We start from the raw sequence: 23,616 nt of genomic DNA on the forward strand, positions 1-23,616 counted from the left end.
AAAAACCAAACCAAACGAGCCCTCCTAGCCATCATCGACAACTTCCACAACAACAACGCCATCACACCAGTTTCCACTCAGGAACGCTACAAGGGATTCTACTCAAACCTTTTCCTAGTACCCTTAGACCAGTGCTCAATTTGAAGCCCCTAAACCCATTTGTGTCCAAACAAAATTTGCGCATGGAATCAATTCGCTCGGTGATGCCCATGACAAAACAATGTTACATGAGAAAGGTGAACCTCCAGGATGCGTACTTACACGTGCCCATCAGAAGAGATTTTCAAAAGTACCTAAGGCTCACAGTTTTTAACGAACATTATCAATTCAGAGCCCTTCCATTCTGCCTCTGCACAGTGCCCAGAGTCTTTACAAAGATACTCAGCACGCCTGTTAATCTGATTCCAGTCATACGAGCAGAACCAGAGAGATACGCAGATCTGCGTCACTCATCCAACACCGGTGGATCGTGAACCCAAGAAAAACCAACTAATACCAATACATCACATCCACCAGACCACAATATCAGCGGAGCTGTTTCTCCGACTGCTGGGCTACATGGTAGCAGCACTGGAGGCCCTACCATTCTGCAAGTTTCATATGAGAGTTTTCCAGAACCATTGGAACAGGAACCATGCCAACCTGACCCAACAAATTCAGCACACTGTACAGGTCAGGAGGTCACTGCGATTGTGGACCCTACCTCACAACCTGGCCCAGGGAAAGACATGGGCCTTACCCCAGTGGACAGTAGTGACCATGAATGGCAGCCTGAGAAGGAGGGGGGGGCACTACCACCCCGGATATGCCAGGGGATCTGGTCATCAGAGAAGTCATGTCTTTCCATAAATGTACTAGAAATCAGGCCAATAAGGAATGCCATACTGCACTAGTCACAGAAATTGAAGAATCAACCCCTCAGAATTTAGTTCAACGATGCCACAGTGGTGGCCTACCTAAACAAACAAGGGGGTGCACACAGCAACAATGTGGGAGGTAGCCCAAATACTCAACTGGGCAGAGTCAAACGTCCAGGCCAGGTAGACCAGGGAGAGTGGGCTCTTCATCACAAAGTATTCGAATAGCTTGTGACCAGATGGGGAGGCCGGACATAGACATGTTGGCATCCAAACACAAAGTAAAAATTGCTACATACTGTGCCAGGTCACAGGACACAAGGGCAGCATACAGTATGTAAACGCCTTAGTCATACCATGGATTTTCAACAAGGTCTATGCTTTTTCCCCACAATTACCATTCTAAATGCCCCGGATTGGCTGAGAAGAGCATGTTACTCTGAACTTGTCAATATGTAGGCAGCTCCACCATGGTGACTACCTCTCAGACCAGACTTGCTGACACAGGCACCAATCAGACACGACAACTTGCCATGTCTACATTTGAAAGCCTGGTTGTTGAATCCAAACTGTGGTGCTCAAAAGGGTTCTCAAAAAGGGCCATTGCCATTCTTATGAAAGAGAAAGAACCCCATCCAAAAAGAAGATCTACCATAGGACATGGAAGAGATTTATAGAGTGGTGTGATTCCACAAATGTACCTTGGCGGCACGTGCCAATTAAAACAGTGGTTGAGTTCCTCACACAGCGGTTCCACTTGAGACTCTTATTAGCCCATTTGAAAGGACAAATTTCAGCACTTTCTTTACTACTCAAACATCAGTGGGTGAAAGAATCAGATCTGATACAATTTTTGCAAGGGATGGGAAAGGTCAGACCACCATACAGGGATCCAACACCTCCTAGGAAAGTGCTACAAGCTGCAGTGAGGCATTAACGCAGATATATTCTGACTCAGCCCTAGAAGGGGGACAGCTTTAGGGCATCCCCATAGTAGTCTGTACTGACAGATAGCCGAACTGTCAGTTAGCCCCACCCTTCATAGTTCAGTTGATTGTAGTTTGTTATAAAATGTTGTGGATATCTTGCTGTTCCTTGTCTACTCTCCTACTCTGTTTCTCCTTACCAAGCTGATAAACGCAAACTGAGGGGAACAGGAGAAGCAAGGCATTATATGAGGTGCCTTCTGCCTCCGGAGGTGGATACTTAACCCCATAGTGGTCAGCACTGACAGTTCGGGCCGTCTAGAAAAGGATTTTCCAGTAACATGTTACTATAGACTAGCTTGAAGCTACAAGTCCTGCAGAGACCTGAACGTTCCCATGTCCAGCATATACAAGATTAAGTGAGAGACCCCTCTCCCTGGATGTGAACATGAGACAAATATTAATCACTCATTGCAGATAAGGATGGTCCCATTTTGGATGGAAGAATCTTATTCAACTGGCACACAGAGTCAAGCTGGCATTTAGACACATCCACTGCCAACTCAATGGTTCCGTTGTCGGGGACTCATCTCTTAGAGAAATCCCAGTTGGAGCACGCTAATCACATCACATGTCCAAGTCCTTCTAGCAGAATGTTCTGTGGAGAGAAGAGACAAAATTAGAGTGTTTTAGTAAGTTACAATCCCCATTATTAATAGCGCCCCGGACAGTGAAATACTTCATTATCTGATCCATGTTGTTTATAGTTAAATAAAAGCAAAGTGTCTCGTAGCAGCCCCCGAATAAATCCCAATAATGACAGCGTAGGAACACACAGTCAAACCAACAATGACGTATTTAACGCTATCTACCTTCAGCAGCTATTGAGCGGCACAGAGTGGAGGATTCTGGGACATCTGGAAAGGTTTCAGAGTTAAAGAAAGTCAGAGGCATGTCCAAGATGGTGCTCTGAGCAGACGTGAGTTGAGAACTCTCTCCCACCATCAGCAATCCTGCACAAAATCCTGAACCCATATGTGCCCAAAAGCTGGTAGTATGGGTGGACATAAAAAGAAACCAGATCCCTGCAGATACCCGCATGCCAAAGCATGACCAGTCCTCCCACTTCATGTCCTTACACACCACAACCACAGTCACCGGGCAGAAATGAAGACTCGTAACTTGCCTCTCCACCTGATCCACAAACCGCAGACTAAGGAGCAACAACCATCTCTCTGTGAAGTGCTCAGCACAACCCGGGCATCGCTAACCACGCAAATGAAACTCTGCGCATTGACCTGTCACTACTCAGGCAAGACCTGCAGACCATACGGGAACGGCTCCCTGGAGAGGCGGGTATCAGAGGTGGAGGACACAACCCCTGCAACGCACAGTAGGGCAGCTTCAATAACAAATCACCCAGGTCCTCTCCAAAAGTGATGACCTGGAAAACTGCCTGCTCAGGTCTAACATACAATGGCTAGAGGATTGGCTCACATTTACACTAGGAGCAGAGACCTTCTCACCCTTCTTTGCTGTAGAAATAGCGCACCGGGGGCCTACACCGTTCTTAGCAAAGCTCTTTAACTACCGGGATGCAGCACTAGCAGCAGCACGCACCAGAACCCCACTACTGGTCAATGGAGTACAGCTCTCCATATACCCGGACTATTCACCAATACTTCAGAAACTGCGGGCTTCATTCACAACTGTAAAGCGAACTCTGCAGGAGGCCAACATCCCCTACAGTATGGCTTATGCTTTCTGTCTGAGAATCCAAGATGGAGACAGCACCGTATTCCTTAACCCCCCGACTGATGCGGAAGGCCCCAGACCACCAGCCTGGCAAAACTAACACTACGCGACCTATACAAACGGCAACCCCCCTCCAATGCATGTGACTAATGGCAACCAGCACCTTCAAGTCCGGCCCCTCCTCACCCCCATACTACTGGGACCCAACACGGCAGCCCCTGAGTGAACCTACGACCCACCACATCACAGACATATAATTAACTGAAGGCCATAGGCAGATGGTTTGGCGGGAGGAGAGAACTCTAGAACTATGGCAGTAGCATCCAGACACTAAACACGGATTACTAAAAAGCTGAACATGCTGTGGGTGCCTGTCACACTCCCACACCAACCTCTTGGTTTCATAGTAAAGGGTACTAGGCCCACCCAAGTTGGAGGTTGGGCAGGGAGGGAAAGAGATGTTGTTGGGATGTTTCGATTGTTAAATATAAATATATATAGACGGCTGTGCACTCACCTGCGTGAGATACACATTAGCCAGCAAATCAACAGCGGTGTGTGAGATACAAAAGGACAAAATCAAATCTATGAAAAAGGGATCTCAGAACACGCACTCTGTGAATAGTATCTCAATTCATTCGATTTTATTATTCTGAACTCCCAAAATGAATCCATCCTCCATTTAACCTCATGAATTAGTCACATTTGTATATACCTGAATTCATGTGCAAAACCCAAATACAAAAACAAATTAATTATAAATCTAACTTAATCCAATAAGGTTATTAACCATGTTCTCCATTCAATTTATGAGCCAATTTCTGATAAAATTCCTAAGGAATGGAAGTGGGAGGTTGAGTACAAAGGAGCCTTCAGCAGCCACAACTGTTTCCTAAAGTGTCAGTCAGTAACCGCAGCCAATTGTCTCATATAAATCTTGGGAGAGATAGTGATCAGTGTGGTTTAAAGTCCAGATCCCTGTGCGGATCTATTTCAATTAGTCGCCTGTTTGTGATAGCAGTATACAGGTCAATCACATTGAAAAGTAGAACCGGTAGAAAAATAAAAATTCCGATTATTAGTGACTGGCTCTGGCAGTGAGCGCTTGTGGTAGTTCAGTGACAAGTAACATTAAGACACATCAGTGTAAGTGGAAAGATTTACTTTACCGCACCTTGCTGCGCAGCTTTCACATTGGCGAGGTCTGTCCTTTTATACCGCAGGGTCTTTACTTCACACGCATAACTGTTTGGAAGTTCCGCTGTTCGTGGTTATCTTCCGATAGCCACGGAAACTTCACCAATCATTGGTTACTGCTCACCATTGCCTGACGAATTCTGTAAGATCTTTCCAGTTTAATTTATGGCTTAACTCCACACTCCACAGAAAGAATGTATTTCAAAGATCTTACGGAATTCGGCAGGCAATGGTGAGATGTAACCAATGATTGGTAAAGTTGGTAAGGATATTAGAAGTCACTGAGGGGTTATGTGACCATATAAAGGCACAAGGCTGCAGGCTGAGTTATACAGGGAACTCTGAGTATCACTCATCTATTATAAGGGTTAATGTACCCTCGACTGTAAATAACGATATTAGAAGTCATTAATGGGGGTTATTTGACCATATAAAGGCACAAGGCTGCAGGCTGAGTTATACAGGGAACTCTATCACTCATGTATTTTAAGGGTTAATGTACCCCCTCCTGTAAATGATAAGGATTTTAAAAGTCACTGATGGGTTTTGTGACCGTATAAAGGCAACACTGAGTATCACTTGTATTGTATAAGGGATAATGTACCCCCTACTGTAAATGATAAGGATTTTAGAAGTCACTGAGGGGGGTTATGTGACCCTAAAAAGGCACAAGACTGCAGTCTGAGTATCACTTGTATTTTATAAGGAATAAAGAACCCCCACTGTAAATGATAAGGATATTAGAAGTCACTGAGGGGTTCTGTGACCATATAAAGACACAAGGCTGCAGGCTGAGTTATACAGGGAACTCTGAGAATCACTTGTGTATTATAATGTATCCCCTACTGTAAATGATAAGGATATTAGTCATCACTGAGGGGTTATGTGATCATATAAAGGCACAAGCATGCAGTGTGAGTTATACAGGGAACTCTGAATATCACTTACGTATTATAAGGGATAATCTACCCCCTACTGTAAAAGATAAGGATATTAGAAGTCACTGAGGGGGGTTACGTGACCCTAAAAAGGCACAAGGCTGCAGAAATAGAGGTTGGTAGCACTAGGTAGGTACCTAATATATATGGGACAGAGACAATGTGAAATGGTGAAAGGGTTACTGCCTGCTCTGCTCTCATTTATCTACAGAACTAAGGAGCCGTATCTCTAGATCAGTGGAGTTCAGACTTAAAGCCCCTCTTTGAGACCCAACATTTGACCTGCCCCCTTTGCACATAACAAGGTTACAGTCGTATGTAACTATTAGCTTCTTTTTTTTTTTTAAAGGTGAACTTTAGTTCTTTTAATTTTTGTAACAATAAACAATTGTATTGAAAATTGCATTACATTTGTCTCTGTTTTTTTTTGTATCCCTTATACAGTCTGTTAGTTAGTATAATTTTATGCAGTAAACGTATCACGTCCCATCCTCAGTAACCCTTGGCTCTGTTCCCGGCCCTGACTCCCACCAGAATTTTTCAAATTTGGTTGCACTGCTTCTGGCTTCATAGGTAAATTTAATTTTGGGTATTGTCTCTAGGTTAATCCAGAAGTCTCTTGTGGGTGTGTTCGGCCCCATCCAATGCATTAGTACACATTTTTTAGCATCAAAAAGCAGAATCCTGCACCAATTTCTTACATGAATCATAGGCACTAGGTGATCAACTACTGCCAATAGACACACTGCGGGAGAGAGTACTTGTGGGTAGTCTAGTCTGTTTCCTAGAGTGGCCATTATTGGCGACCAAAAGTCAGCTATTGCTGGGCATTCCCAGATCATGTGTAAGATATTGGCTGTATGAGTTCTACACTTGGAGCAAGATTTATCTTCTCTTACCCATTCTCTTTAACCTTTGGGGGGTAATGTAGAGTTGGTGATAGACCTTGTATTGGATTAGTCTGTCCCTTATTGCTATTTAGCAAGTATACATAGTTTCCGTAGCTTCGTCCCAATCATCTTGGGTACGTTCAGGAATTATTTCGTGCCATTTCACCTGTGCTAGGTTGAAGGGAGGGGGAACTGAGAGGAGCATATTATTGGAAATAGTTTGGATATCAGTTTATTGGGTAGGGTTTCTTCAACTGGCAATGAGGTTAGAGAAGGGGAGAGATTGCCAAATTGGGATTTAAATATGTGGCAAATTTGGAAGTACCTGAATAGTGGTACGTTTGGTGTAGAGCATTTAGCCTGAAGCTCTTCGTGGGTAAGAAAGGTACCGTTTTGTAGGAGATCCCCTAGGTGTTCCCTGTTTTGGCCAATATATAAAGTCTTCTAGGTGACGAAAATGGGATAGATGGGAGTTGCCCCATAGTGGCAGGTTGAGGGTGAGCCTGACTGGGCCCTTTTTAAGGATTTTCAAGGTTTGAGTCCAGGCTCTATGTGGTAATGGTAATGGTTTTCGGTGTGGTAAATTTTTAAGGCCTCCTAAAGATCCCACTACTGTGGCTTAAATGCCACATTGGGATTGTATGGGTCAGGATGGTACCACCAATGTATGTTATATAACTGGGCTGCTAAATCGTATATCTGAAAGTTAGGCATGGCTAAGCCTCCATCTTCTTTTTCTGCCGTCAGTTTAATCCAGGAAATTCTAGGGTTTTTTTTGGTTCCAGATAAAAGGGAGAACCAGACGGTTGATCTTTTTGAAGAAGGACGGAGGAATATGGACTGGAGTATTATGTAGGTGGTATAAGATTTTTGGAAGATAAATCATCTTAATTGGATTGATCCTTCCCCATATAGTTAATGGAAGGTTTGTCCACCTTGTAGGTCAGTGGTAAGTTTTGTAATTATTGAATAGTGATGGGCGAATTTATTTATCACGGCAAATTTGCGCGATTCGCCACCGGCGAATGAATTCGCGAAACGGCCACGAAAATTCGCTGGTAAATATTCGTCAAAAATGGACGCCGGCGTCAAAAACAAGCCACTGGCGCAGTTTCGCAAACGGAGAAAATTCGCCCATCACTATTATTGAATCCAGATTTTTTTTGTATATGTTGTGTGAAATCTAAATGTACCGTGAGACCTAGGTACTTGAACTCATTGACCCATTTTAACGGTGCATTGGGTGGGAGATTGAGGGGGACTTGATGGTCTAGTAGGAATAGAAGGGACTTATCCCAGTTTATTTCAGAACAGATAATGATCCAAACTGCTCCACTAAAATTAAGGAGAACCGTTAGTGAGTTTTGGGTGTCCGCTAGATAAATAAACATATCGTCTGCACATAAGGATATTTTCTCAGTGATTGGAACTCGGTCAAGGCCGTTTATTTGATCTGATGCATGAATTGCAATGGCTAGGGTTTCTATTGCTAACGCAAAGAGGAAAGGGGAGAGGGGACAGCCCTGGCAAGTGCTTCTCAGAATGGGGTGGATATTAGGCCATTTATTCTAATTGTTGCTGTTGGCTGGTGGTATAACATCTGAATCCATCTAATAAACTGACTGCCCAAATTAAACCGATGTAGAGTTTCCCAGAGGTAGGGCCATTTCTATTGAGTCAAATGCCTTTGCTGAATCTAGCGAATTCTATTCGATTTCCCAATTTTCCATGTTCTTCTAATATTGATGTTTGTGGATCTACCGGCATAAAACCGGATTGGTCTGGATGTACGAGGTCTATTATATACCTTTGGAGTCTTGTTGCCAGTATTTTTGCATCCATGTTTATAAGGGAGATTGGTCGATAGGAGCAGGGAATTAAAATAGGCTCTGGAATTTCAGGTACACAGAGGCCCAACACAGCCCCTACCAGCCCACTAAATACTGACTTTCTATGGGACCTTATAGCAGCCCCTATGGCATTTGCCAGAACCCACAGATTGCCAGTCCGGGCCTGGATAGGAGCTACACCTACCTGGGTCTTTTCCCGGTTTTGGAATTACTACTATGAGGGCTTCCCAGAATGAGGGGGGAGGGCTTCAGTTTCAAAGGATTTTTGCAGCGTGTTTAAAAAGTGGGGGTCTAGCTGTTCTGCCAGAGCCTTATACCAGTTGGATGGGAGTCAATCCATACCTGGAGTTTTGTAACTATTAGCTTTTACCCAAATCTCACTTTAACTGACCTACAAGCTGGGAGTTGTTACAAAGCAGCAAATCTTCTAAATGGACTGAAATGAACTTCTGCAGAACTCCAGTTGCACCCGCACTTAATAACATCTGATTTTCACATTCACTTTTTATTGTCCCTTTGTCTAATGGAAATAGTAAGAGGGAAATGTATTCTGATTTCTCCCCTTGTCTTATGTGTTACGTCTCTTACCTGACGGGAAAAGGGGGAATGGCCTGACATTATATGGGACATAGTCAGTGAATGTAAAGCAGATATTCCATTTGCACTTTTGTCAAGGCAACAATTACACCCCTGATATCACTGGCACCTCCCTGTTCTCTCATAGTCTGTAATACTCGTTTGTACTAAGCACAATGTAACAGCAACAGCCCATAAATATCATAAAGACACCAGCACCAATACATCCCATAAAACTATGGCAGCATAGGTATTCCCCTGTACTAAGCACAATTCAGCAGGAACAGCCCCTAAGCTTGCTCATAGTCTGTACAGAGAGATCCCATAAAACTATGGCAGCATAGGTATTCCCCTGTACTAAGCACAATTCAGCTGTCCCCTATTAGTCTTAATACAAGAGAAGACAGTGGAAATGATACTTAACCTTTCAGCCTGCCCAGTGCTCCTCTTCCATTTTAACAACCCAAGTATTGAGTATTTTGATGGAAATAGAGGAGCCACCACGTTTATTCTGCTCCCAGGTGTTCCTTATACAGGCACCCATCACTGATCTTAAAGGGGTTGTTCACCTTTATATTAACTTTTAGTCTGATGCAGAGAGTGATCTTCTGAGACAATTTGCAATTGGTTTTTATAATATGTGGTTATTGAATTATTTCGTTTTTTTATTCAGCAGCTCTCCAGTTTGTAATTTCAGCAATCTGGTTGTTAAGGTCCAAATTCCCCTAGCAACCATGCATTGATTTGAATAAGAGACTGGCGTATGAATAGGAGAGAAACTGAATAGAAAGATAAGTAATAAAAAGTCGTGATAACATTAAGGCTTGTGACACACGGGCAGATTAGGGGAGATTTAATCACCTGGCGACTAATCGCCTCTTCTTCCGGGGGACACTGCCTTCGCTTGTCTTCCCGTCCGCTATAATGAAAAGTCGCCTGCGCTAAAGCACACGTGGTGCTTCGTTTTCCGAAGTCTCCCGAAGTTTCCTCGTGAGGCAACTTCGGAAAACGAAGCGCCAATTGAAAAGTTGCTTACAATTAGCCTATAACATGCTAAAAGGTAACTTAAGGTGAAGCACCCCTTTAAATGTAAAATTATTAGTGATTGATTGAGTGATGCTTAACCAAGTGGTACCCACCAATGATTTTACCCGTCTGTTAAAGTCTGAACTTTTCAATAGAGCCGGGCCTTTACAGCGCTGAAGCCGTGCCGCCTCCTTCTGAAGTCACGAACAGCCGAAATGCAGAAGTGCTGAAAAGCCGAAGTCCCAAAGCGGCGAAAAGACCCAAAGTCACGAAAACACCCGAAATTGAAGTCCTGAAGAGGCGAAAAGACCCAAAGTCACTAAAAGAGTCAAAATTGAAAATGTTGTTGTACGGGGCCCCGTGATTTCTAATAGCGGCCCCGGCTGCTAACAGGGAGAAACGCACATTCCTGAATATAAACACATAATATAATTATACAATTATAATGCACCATTGTAGCTACAGCTTTGTCATAGGCAATTAACAGTCCATTGGATCAGGGCTACAGCTTCCAGCCCAAAAGCCAAGATGTGGATCAACAACATACAGGGTCGGACTGGGCCGGCAGCGATAGAAAAGATGTTATTTTAGATACTGGGGCATACAACTCCCAGCATCCTCCATGCTAGTGCAACATACAGGAATATGTGGCACAACAGAATCAAACTTTTTGTTCTATATGTGACATTTGCTACTAAAGTTACACTTCCTACGCTGAATACAGAACCCCCTGTACCCCCTCAGTGGTTGCCCCCATCACTGTCTCACTGATCTGTGTATGTCTCTAGCCATTGCTAAACTACCCAGCAGTCCCTGTGATAACTAGTAGCTGAGCTGTAGTTCAGTGACAGACACAGATCTAAATGGGGACAGGGGGAGTCCAGTCAGGGGTCCCAGGAGATCTGATGGGGGCGCTGCTTCTAAAGCTGCTTATGTTTGGACTTTATTAGTGTTGTTTTAGACTGTGCAAGTTTGATCTGTACCTGAGCATGTGATTGGCTGTCAGTTACTGGGATATCATGCCTTATCTCCGTGACATCACTCCCAGCTCAGCTCTGATTGGCTGAAAGCTGCAAGGAAGGTGATGTAACGGCTCAGGTACAGATGACCGTTATTTCATTTCTGGACTCAGAGGTAAGTGCAGCTGATCCATTTACGGGGAGCAGGGGGGGCATATTTAGATGATACAAAGGGCAATTTCGGGTGTTTTGTCACCCATCATTTATAGTAGCTTGGGTAGTGGGGCCATCGCTGCCAAAATTGTCCCATTGCCTAGCACTCTAATTGCTTGGGGAGCTGCTTGTCATGAAACTGTTCCAAATGACATGTGTGTGACAAGCAGGAAAGGGGGGAGTCATTTAAGGCAACTTGGCATGACTTTCCTGCAATAAATACACTATGATGGTATAAGATCCATTGTGCTCTCTGGCTATTACTTTATTTACATGTGACATGTCTGTAATTGTACACGGGGACTGCAGCCTGTTGAGAGGCACTGAACATATATTCCATTAATACTGACTTGTCTTTTTATTTGGATACAGACACCTACATATTACACTTATACAGGGAATAAGCTGAAAATGGGCTTCTGATGGCAGCCCTGCCCCCCAATCTACTAACACATGTGGGTGTCAAAGTGCCTAAAATCTCCCCATATTCCTCTCTAATGGGAGTGAGAGCAGAAAAACTTATAGTTCTAAGGCAATGGGTGTTTGGTTTTACTTGTTTTTGTAGTTTTTTCTGAACCATTAGACAATTTTATTTGCCTCTGCTGTAAATGCCAACGGTCATTTTCCAACTGTCATTTGCCAACGGTCATTTGCCAACGGTCACACTCGTCGTAGCAACAGTCAGTGGCCTCAGCACTAGAGTGGGGGACGATTCAGAGAGGCTTAAGTAGAAAGACAAGTAGCACAAATCAGAAGAATAAATGTCTGCCCTTAGGATTCCTGGCATTATGGGTGCAGGGGGCACTGATCAGAGCAGAGCTGGTTATGGGAAGCAGGCACACTGGGTACATGCAGGGGGAAATGGATTCAATAGGAATATGGAGATGACCCCTGTATTACTATATCCAAGGAATCATATAGCATGATGGGATCTGTAGTCCTGTTACAAGCCAGCCCTCATCATGACATTATAAGCAATACAGATGCTACCTACCTCTTATGGTCAACCCTTATAGTGCATCATGGGAGATGAAGGCCCTTTCCACATGCCAGTGATAAAAGTCTACAGCCTGGTTGCCCAACATTTTTGTCAGCTAAATAGCACACGCAACAGCAGTCAGGCTCCCTCACTTCCAGTAATAGCCTTATAGTGGGTAAAGACCTCACAGTGCATTATGGGATCTGTAGTTTATGCATTGGCATTAATTTGCTCCTTCTAACAGTCTCTTATTTCTCCCCAAAAAGTGAAATATCCCAAGAGATTTGAGAGAGATAGCGATTTGAGAGAGACGGCGATTTGAGAGAGAGATATCGATTTGAGAGAGAGACAGAGATTTGAGAGAGACAGTGAAAGAAGAAGAGAGAGAGCAGCAAAGAGAAGAGAAGAAGACAAAGAAGAAAGAAGACTTCAGTGACCCCCTGCCAGAGATAACATCTTCCCATTTGGGATCCTCTGGACAAAGGTACTGCTCCTGTATTTCCCCCTCTATAACATGTGCTTGGAACAGTAAGATTAGCTTATCCCTTGGCTGTAAGAGTTGCCATGTTGCTCATTATAGATGTAGCTATAGCTATTCTTCTTTATTCTCACCTGTAGATTTGTGAGTCGGGGGATTCATCTTTTATCTGTCCCTGTACATGGCAGTCCCCCCAGGTTGGTCCCAACCCACTATTGTCCCTGAAATTGACTGTACAGCCCCACCCCGGCAATTCACTTTATCCCACTACTTAAAACTGGACTGTATGTTTTCCAATTCCAGGGCACCCCTAACATTGGGCTCCACTGGAGGTGGGGCAAATTATGTATTATGCAATTTAGAGCAGATGGGGAGCCAATCAGAGCATTAGAAAAGTTACTGTTCAACAGGTTCATTAAAAGCACAATAAAATAGGGCTCATTTACTATTGCGCTGGGCATAATATCATGGCAAATAAATCCTATTAGTAAATGTGATTGTTCCTATGTGCTGTCTCTATACATATGGCACCTCTCCACATTAACTCTAACCTTCCCAAATCTCTATTTTATATTACAGGAGCGTCGGAGATGGGCCTGCGTGCCATCATGGACCGCCTTTCAATAAAAGGCAATCAGAAGGTAAGTCTGCTCTCTAAAGTGGCTGCTAACAAAGGTACCCGAGGGGTTAAAGGGGATACTAACCCAATGATAAACATTGTGTATCTTCCATGTAAATGTGATTAAATAGAAATATAACAGGGTTTAGCTTAGTGTTTGCCCCGAGTGTTACAATTCCCATATTTAGTGTTAGAACTTACTAGTGAGAGTTGCCATGTTATTTGCTCTGTCTATAGAGATCAATGTAACAGCTCCCCTAGTGGTAATAAATACATATTGCTTTGCTTATTGTGCCTAAGGGAAGAAATTGTTTCTCTCATTATTACTGGGGATTAAACACAAACTGCTGGAAACCTTAATGTCTTCTTGTTTCTTACATTTCTCTAGGGCTTAGAGTGGATCTACATGGAGGAGGAGGGGATCTGTGAGATCATGGAGTTTGAGGGACCACTGGCGGCCCTTTATTTGAAGTGCATGAGGCAGGACATCATATGCCAAATGAAATGGGCGCTCTATGATTACTGGATGGCCAAAGAAAGCATGAGAAACACCAGGTGGTGGAAGATGAGGTTGATGTCCGAGTTCCAGCAGGACAAGAGGAAGGCCAAAGCCCAACTGAGATACCTCTATAAAACACTAGAGGCGATGAACCAGGCCATTCTCAGAAGAACCTGGAGAGATATCCAGGTACAGTTTCTAATGAATATATTTCTTAAAATATTACTATTTTGTAATGGAAAGTATAAGGGGCTGATGTATTGAAATCCATTACAATGCTGCTGTTTTGTAAAAAACAACCACAAAAAGAACATATAACTCCTGTGCAACTAAAACCTATTGAGATGCCATAGAAACCAATGGGAAGTGTATCTTCATCATTTTGGCAAGGAATTGGGATGGATCAAAAGGCTTGAAAATGCAGAGAAACCTGCGATTTGCAAACTTGTCCCATAATCACAGAAAGTCGAGGTAAATGTTACAAACGCATTTAGTAATGTTAATTTGCTGAACTGCCATATTTCTGATTAAAATGGCCCAAAATGTAATGGAATTTTCTACAAAGATATCACTTGCTAATGTAAAAACCTGTGGCATGAGTTTAACGTTATTTTGTTTTGTTTGCAGACAGCCCTCGCAACCACCAAGCAGCCACCAACACCACCGGCAGTTCCCTCGGTACCAAGTACCGATGCCCCTCCATGAAGGTCATCTTCATGACACAGAGGTGAGTGAGCCATTCGCAATTCCACCAGCGCTGCCTCCACTCTAATCCACCATAATTCCACACGTGGTGCTCCCCCCTTATAACTAAAATATGGTTCCATAGACAGGAGCACCCTTAAGCCACTTGGTAGACCCTGCATTCCTTTCCACTCCATCCCTCAGACTTCAGAAGCCGGGTCTATAGTCTGCGGTCCAATGGAATGCAGTGTTCACCTAGCAGCTTAATGGTGCTCATGTGTATGCTGCCATTTTCCCCTCTGTTTCCATTTCCTCCACCGTAATTCCAACAGCGGTGCCCCCACTTATACCTAAAATATGGTTTCATAGACAAGAGCACCCTTAAGCTGCTTGGTAAACCCTGCATTTCTTTTCACTCCATCCCACAGTCTGCAAAGCCGGGTCTGTAGGCTGCCTGGGGTCCAATAGAATGAAAGGAATGCAGTGTTCACCTAGCAGCTTAATGGCACTCATGTGTATGCTGCCATATTACATTCTGTTTCCCTCACCCTGCTTCCCTTGCTTTAATTTGGTGCATTGATCCTGGGAGCAAATCCGATCGCCGTTAAGGGGTCAGGAAGGAATTTTTCCCTCTAGTGAAGCTTTGCTAGAGGTTTTTTGCCTTCCTCAGGATCAAATAGCGCAGGTTTTCTAATTATTGTCAATAAAACTGTGACTTACACAGATTTAACACCAAGCTGCTGTGTGTGTGTCTTTATTCTGGGTACTGGTCACATTTGGGAGGGGTAACATATAGACAGAGCGGGGGATGTGAAAATGGAATGAATAAGCAGAGAAGAAACACAGAAAAGTTAAAGAAGAATGAAAGTGAAATTTAATCATGTTCTTGTTTTATAAGAAACCCTGCTTTCCATGGTATATGTCAGTGTGATTCCTTACACCCCACCCAGCAGTTCAGTACCTGTCAGTGACACATGCCAGTCCTCCATTCCCCATCATGGAATGTAGCCTGTATACTCATGTACCCACTGGCACATACAGACATAACAAAGCTGGAGGGAAAGATAAAAATATATATAATTTAGTTTAACGTGATACTGACGCTCAAATGTATCATAGTAAGAACAAATCCTTCTAAAAGGGAAGTAAAAACACAAGACAAATTAAAAAAAATTAATAGACAGTGTCCAATAATGGTGGCTTGCACTTGTTCTTTGCACTTTGCACACTGCCTTCCACTATAAATGAACCCTAGGTCTTACTGACACATGTATGTACTATGTAGGCCAGACCATATGTACACTAAAGGTAAAAGAGACACAACCACATCTGTATACATACACTGGTGAACAGGACCCCTACTAAAAGGTGAAGACATTAATGGCTAAGGGAAAAAGAAACATTGGGCTTCAGTGGAACTTACCTGTAAAGTTCAGAAGCAGATTCTTCTTCCCCGGGCCCCCTGTGTAAGTTGAAATCCACCGAGCCCAGGAAGATTGTGACCCCATGATGGTGGCCCTGTGCAGAATGAGAGAAAGAGCAAGAGAGACCCCTCTGCCTCTGGCTAGTCTACAACTCCCAGAAGGAAGAGAATTCCAGGTGGGAGGCACTGGGAAATTTAGAACAAATGACATTACACTGCATTCAGCCCAATAAGAGTCAGACTCAAAACCCAGTGGGTCCTAGCTCTTTTGGGCCCCCCCAGACCAGATACACTCCCTCTCCTTACCTCCCTCCCTGACGTAGCCGGACATTGTGTATAAGGGCAAGGCCAGACATGGCATTTTTACGTTGCGTTTTTAAAAAAGCTCCGTCTGGCATAAATACGCCACTGAAACCAACATGCGTTTTTCAGCATGTAGGTTTCTTTTCCCACCATGCACTTCTCATTGTTCTTGTTCCCCATAATTCCGTTGGCTGGAAATAGAAAATAGATAAGCTATTTAGAAATAGAAAAACTGTTTACATGCAAAATGGAGCAGGAATGATTGTCAATACGCAATGTAATTACGTGACTGGCCGTAAAGACGTATATGCGTTGTTTATCTCGCAAGAATGTGGACGCAATATTTAAAATACGCTGCATATTTACATGAAGTGTGGTTTCAAACCTGCAGATCCCATAGAGTCTATTGATTTGGTAGTTTCCTGACGTATTGGCGTTTCTGCTAAAAAACGCCAATACTGGCGTCCCGTGGAGGATATCAGCTTGCAAGGCCCTTGTAAGAATTGCCATAGTCCGTTTTTCCATTAATTTCAGTGGTAGTGCAGTTTATGCGTATTTATGCTCGACTGAGCTTTTTTAAAAACGCAACGTAAAAACGCCACGTCTAGCCTTGTCCTAAGATAACGATCTCTTTCATACACAGCCTCGTGTAAGCAGGGTGGGTTCATAAAAGATACAAAGTAAGAAGTATGGGGGGGGACTGGTGCCTTGCAGAGAAGCTGCAATGTTATCAGGTGAGACACAGAACCAGCACTTGCTGATGTATTAAACACCGTTATTGGGGTCTGGGGTACTTGCTCTCACCCCTGTTTGAGGGGAAACTCCAAGGCCTTCCTTTATATTTATCTTTTTTTCCCTATTAATTACATTGGGATCAACCATCATTTTTACCAGCCAGGCCTGTAAAATACCGGCCAGGTGGCAACCCTAGGTACAAGAGACCGTCTCAGACTGGAGTCACATGGGGCTGATGATTAAACACAGGCCTCCACTCACTCCTGTCTCTCCACTCTCTGGCCTGGGCACAGACACACACACAGGATTTGCCACAACATACATAACAATGGACAGCACTGAAGCTGTAGAACAGAATTATAAAGGCCCCACATGTTCATACAATTTCTTCCCGTATTGGGCAGAGAATTGCTTGCCTGAGTCATGCCCATAGCAACTGTCCGTAAGAAAGAGACCACTGGCACACAATATGGTCACACCACAAGTCACTGACTGTAGGAATGGAGGGGCAGCAGTGGGTGAAATAAATAAGCACAAAGAGACCAGGGGGAATACAGGAAGAAATAGGGGGAGCGTAAGGAATAAAGAGAGGAAAACATGGAAAAGGCAATGTTTCTGGGTCTGATTCCAATATTCTCTGTATATAACTACTGAGCTGATACTGTATAGATTATATAGATAATATACCCCCTACTGTAAATGATAAGGATATTAGACATTACTGAAGTGTTCTGTGACCATACAAAGACCATATAAAGACACAAGGCTGCAGCTGAGTATCATGTGTGTATTATAGGAGAGAATGTACCCCAACTGTAAATGATAAGGTTATTGAAGTCAACGAGGAGTTCTGTGACCATATAAAGGCACAAGACTGAGGTTGAGTTATACAGGGAACTCTGAGTATCACTCATGTATAATAAGAGATAATGTACCCCCTACTGTAAATGATAAGGATATTAGAAGTCACTGAAAGGTTCTGTGACCATATAAAGGCACAAGACTGCAGGTTGAATCATGCAGGGAACTCAGAGTATCACTTATGTATTAAAAGGGATAATGTACCCCCTACTGTAAATGATAAGGATATTAGAAGTCACGGAGGGGTTCTGTTACCATATTGACACAAGGCTGCAGGCTGAGTTATAAATGGAACTCTGAGTATCACTCATGCATTATAAGGAATAATGCACCCCCCCCCCACACACTTTAATGATAAGGATATTAGAAGTCACTAAGGGGTTCTGTGATCATATAAAGGCACAAGGCTGCAGGCTGAGTTATACAGGGAACTCTGAGTATCACTCATGTATTATAAGGGATAATGTACCCCCTACTGTAAATGATAAGGATATTAGAAGTCACTGAGGGGTTATGTGACCATGTAAAGGCACAAGGCTGCAGGCTGAGTTATACAGGGAACTCTGAGTATCACTTATGTATTATAAAGGATAATGTACCCCCTAAGGTTCCCTGGCCTTGTGTAGTGTAATGTATTTGCTGCAGCATATACAGCCATTGTACTTTAACTGCACGCTGTATGCAAATTAGCCAACATTAGAGTAACTTTGAACTGCTGAGCGTATTTTCACTAGTGCAACTTCGCCAGCGTTCGGTACCCTGTGCGCAACTTCGGATCTTTGTGAATTAGCGTTGTCAAGGCGAAGTTACTCCTGCCAAAGTATTGCGTTGTGCGCGAAGGCAGCGCTGCTGAATTTGCCCCTTTGAGTATCAATCATGTATTATAAGGGATAATGTACCCCCTACTGTAAATAATAAGGATATTAGAAGTCACTGAGGGGTTGTTCTGTGACCATTTAAAGGAACAAGGCTGCAGGCTGAGTTATACAGGGAACTCTGAGTATCACTCATGTATTATAAAGGATAATGTACCCCCTACTGTAAATGATAAGGATATTAGAAGTCACTGAGGGGGTCTGTGACCATATAAAGGCACAAGGCTGCAGGCTGAGTTATACAGGGACAATGTACCCCCTACACTACAGAAACATGCAAGTATGCCCGGCAGGCTTCGTGGGTTGGTGAGAGATCTAATTCATTTCCAGGTAGAACAATGCTGGTTAGAATGTCCCAGATGTAATATAATTATCAGTTTATCCCAGTACAGAGAGGTGTAGGATAACATGAAGCTGTAGCAGAGCAGCTATAAGAGAACGGGGCAGCATTAGGTACAGAGTATATGGGTGTGTGTGTGTGTATATATATATATATATATATGTATGTGGGTGTTTATAGAATACGCTTTCTCTGTCCCAACCCCAGTGCCCTGTATGTTTGTGTGTGTGTGTATACACACACACAGGCACTGGTGGTGGGACACACAAAGCGTATTCTATACAGTAACACACAACACAATGTATCACATACCTGCTCGCTGCCATGCTCTTCCAGATGGATTAGTTCTGTCTGAAAAGAGCAGCAACTCGGTTATCGCCGCCTGGTTATCACATGGACACGTCCCCTTTTCTTAAACTCCGCCCTCAGTGTCCCAGACTTCATAATGTGCAGAGCGGGGAAGAGATTGTGTTGGGGGTTCTGCTCTGTGCGACACTGTAATGAGACTTGGGAAACATTTTCTATATTATATACGAGTTTATGAACTGATATCCCGTTCCAGCAGCCTGAGCCCTGGAAAGCCAAACAAATTAATGGGCTCCAGAGCAAATAATTTTTCAGGCCCCCAAAATGTATAGAGGTTGACATTTTTTAACAATATGGATTGAAATTGTATATGAATTAGGGCTTCCTGGGCCCCCTATACCTCCTGGGCCCCCCTGCAGCCGCTGGGCAGAGCAGAGCTGTCATGTGACTAGTGACAGGGCAGGACATGGACTACAGGCAGCTAGAGTTGTGGCCCTTTTACCATCTCTAGAGTTGCCAACCGGCCGGTATTTTGCCGGCCTAGCCGGTAAAAACCGGCCAGGGCCGGGCCGGGATTACAAATTTAATGGCAATGTAGCTGCCGGTAATTTGTAATACCCTTAACAAAAGCCCTTGCCCTCCAAGTAAAAACTTACATTTCCTTTGGCTTCTGTGATGTGGCCCCACCCCTTTGGCTTCTGTGATGTGGCCCCACCCCTTTTGTGGTGCTACCCTGTGGCTCCGCCCCTTTTGCATGGCTAAACACCGGCTCCACCCTCCCATTTGTGTCACGGCCCACCCCTTTATTATCCTCCCCCAGCACTGGCCAGTATTTTTTTTTTTAAAAGGTGGCAACCCTAACCATCTCCCAAGCCATCTAACTAAAGCTGGCCATAGATGTTGAGATTTTTAAAAGATCCGAGTCGTGAGACCACGATTATCTCGGAACGATCGTACGAATTGTCCATCAACTAAAAACGCCAATTTGCCAGGAAAACAAAGGGTAGCTGCCTGCTTGGCCCTGCAAACATAGATAGATTGCACTGGGACCGACAAAGATTTTTAAACCTGGCCGATCAATTTCCTGACAGATGTCGGCCAAAAAATCATAAGATGTACGATCAATCCCACTAACCGCACGATAATTTCTAAGGATTGGTCGGATTTCCCTGAGTCCCTAACTGGGCCCTAGATCTGCACCAGCTACAGTGAGGCCTATTGGAACTGGAACCTGAGGGGCCTCAATTGCAGAGAAAGTGAAATCCTTCCCTGACTGACACTCACAGACACACTAAGTGGAACTGGCAGTTGCTGCAGCCTCTCCTGCACTTTCCCAACTTTACATCACAGGGGATCTCTGTCTCCCTCCTCCTGCTGCTGCTGCCAGATCTGTGCCTGCTCTCTCCTGGCCTTGTTGCCTTCACTTCCTATTTCCCAGCATGCTCTCTCCTGGCCTTGTTGCCTTCACTTCCTATTTCCCGGCATGCTCTCTCCTGGCCTTGTTGCCTTCACTTCCTCTTTCCCAGCATGCTCTCTCCTGGCCTTGTTGCTTTCACGTCCTCTTTCCCAGCATGCTCTCTCCTGGCCTTGTTGCTTTCACGTCCTCTTTCCCAGCATGCTCTTTCCTGACCTTGTTGCCTTCACTTCCTATTTCCCAGAATCCCTCACACAGTCACATGGCATCAGCCTTGCTGTTTCCGGGTTGCCTAACACTGCCATCTGTTGGCTGGAGGTGACCTTTGCATCGTCCTGATTTATCTGCCTATTACAGCAGCAATAACAAGAAATGTGCAGCCTTACAGAGCATTTGTTGAAATAAAGAAGTAAGGCAGGTAATTTAAAACAATATAAAATAAACAATGAAGACCAATTGAAAAGTTGCTTAGAATTGACTATTCTATAACATATTCTATAACATATTGAAAGTTAACTTAAAGGTGAGCCACCCAAGTTGTAGGGGCAGATACTATTCCTTAGGCTGCTCTGCTCCCTTCAACTGTGGGACTTTGAGAGACTCAGACTTGGGCTGTCCCAACAGGCCTGGACTGGGATTTAAATAGACCCTGCAGTCCAAGTACACAGAGGCCCAAACATCCTCCAGCAGCCCACAGAATAGTGACTGTCTATGGCACCTTACAGCAGCCCCTCTGGCATTTGCAAGGACCCACAGATTTTCCTGCATCCCAACATCACCCTAGACCTCTTTGTATTGCACCCAGCCTCCAATAATGCTTGTGGGGCCCACAAGAGCCAGGACCCACTCAGGGGTGCTTCGCCAATGAGGCGAGTTGAGGCTGTCGCCTCAGGCAGCAGCGCCCCACTAGGTACCAGGGGGCAGCAAAAATGCTGCTCCTGGTACTTTAAGAGTGAATTTCCAGGGGAGGGGGGGCAGCAGCAACTGCTGCTGCCTCAGGCGGCAGAGGGGCCAGGATCACCCCTGGACCCACTGGGTTTTTTCTCGGAGTCCAGCTGGCCCAGTCCAACCCTATCCATACCTCCCAATATTTTGGAAACAGAAAGAGGTACAAAAAGATTTTTTGGCCATGCCCATTTTGTGACCACATCCTCTAATTACCATGTCCATTATACAAAATTTGGCACATTAGAAAAGTTTGAACACATTTCTGTATTTTTTAGGTCTTACAATTTTGCTAATGAAGGTGAATTGCCCTATAAGCTGCAAGTCTTCGTTCTTATCTTATCTAAAAACTGTTACAAAAGTATCTTGTATATCAACTCTGGGCTCTCTGCCAAGAGCCAATTAAGTTAGAAACTGTGTATCTTTTTCTGGCTGTTCAGTGCAGAAGATGAAAGAGAAACTCGGGACATATCAGTACAAATCCGGGACTAGGGGTTGAGCTGTCAAAAGCGGGGCTGTCCCACTCAAAATGGGACACTTGGGAGGTATGCGTCTAGTAAGTCACAAGGTCCAATCTGATAGGTGCATTGCAATGTCCCTTTAAGAAGATAAAAATATATACAAATACATAACTAGCAGCACCAAGCAAGTAACAGCTCTGATTAAGGCTAACATAAATACACTTGTACATTGCATATATACACAGCCAGACTAAGATCGTTATGTTGGGAAAGGAGGTGGCCAATCACATGCCAGTATTTCACAGCGCTCTCCTCTTAGACCGGCTGCAGGGGGAAAATGCAAGGAATGGGGGTTCAGGCAGAGTCTCATTGGGTAATAAATCCCCATGCTACTGGTGACACTCACATAAATACGGCTTCATCCGTACACAATCACATGACAGTAATCCGAAATATTTACAGTATAAATTAAAGGACCTAATTGGGGGACGGGTGGGGTACAAAATGATATTGCACCTTGCAGGGTCTTCTGTTCAGGAAACAAATATCAAATACATACGTTCTAGTGTTCTGGGGGGACATAAGAGAAGGGGTAAAGGGGTAAACATTGCCAGCAGTTGGGGTGAGTCTGAGAAGGATACAGTTGGACTGTGGCAAAGGGACCTTAACCTAAAGTCATGCCCCCCCCAAAAAAAATGACTCTGGGTAGAATTGTTGACTGAATTCTGTTTGAAATGATTTAACAGCTGTTAAAAATGATGTCACACTGATGGCGACAACTGAGGACAGTGATAAGGGACGGGTAAGGGTTGTTGGAAAAGAGTACAGTAAATGATCTTAATGGGTGAGCACTGGCACTAGACACACTGGATCATCTGCCCCATAAAAAAACACAATTGGACCGGTCCGTAAAGCAATGTTGCCTACAGAGGTCAATCTGCCTTACAGAATATGCCATGCTCATGCGGGTCACTAAAAAGCTTGTTACAAGTTCATGTTTTGGCCGCTGTGGCTTCACACCAGTCTGACTTATGCACAATTGCTGTTGGGGGGCAATGGGGGTGATTGGGTCTCTCAGTGGCACCATCATGGAAAAGTAACCCAAGGAGAGAAGATATATTATACTCTACAGTTGCATGTCTTTTAAATGCCAACATGGACTGGCTACGCGTCTGTCCAACAACAAAAGCCTAAAACCAGTCCTCTTATGTGGCCGACCAACAGAAATGGGGCAGATCAATAGAAAAAACAGGATTTGGGGGGGGGTTGCCTAAAACATATAAACACTAAGAGCAACCAGCCTAATAAGGGGAGCTAGAGGGAATCACCAATAAGAAAGCATAGCCAATATGCCATGTGGCTTTATGAGAATTTAAAGAGAGAAAGAGTAGCATGGGGCAGAAGAGACAGTTCATGGCCACAGAGTGTAAGGGATGGTATTCTGGGGTAAAAGGGGCAATAAAGGGAAAAAAGATGAAAGTGCTGCTTCGGATGATACACAGAAGTC

At 44.1% G+C, this 23,616-nt stretch overlaps 1 protein-coding gene across 2 annotated transcripts in view; it reads left to right on the forward strand.

The window, feature by feature from the left end:
• The window catches only part of LOC121396962, a 338,181-nt gene that overhangs the window by 55,357 nt on the left and 259,208 nt on the right, over positions 1-23,616 (forward strand). The window lies entirely within an intron of this gene.

Source organism: Xenopus laevis, chromosome 8L (genome assembly GCF_017654675.1).
Source record: "Xenopus laevis strain J_2021 chromosome 8L, Xenopus_laevis_v10.1, whole genome shotgun sequence".
Classification (NCBI taxonomy): domain Eukaryota; kingdom Metazoa; phylum Chordata; class Amphibia; order Anura; family Pipidae; genus Xenopus; species Xenopus laevis.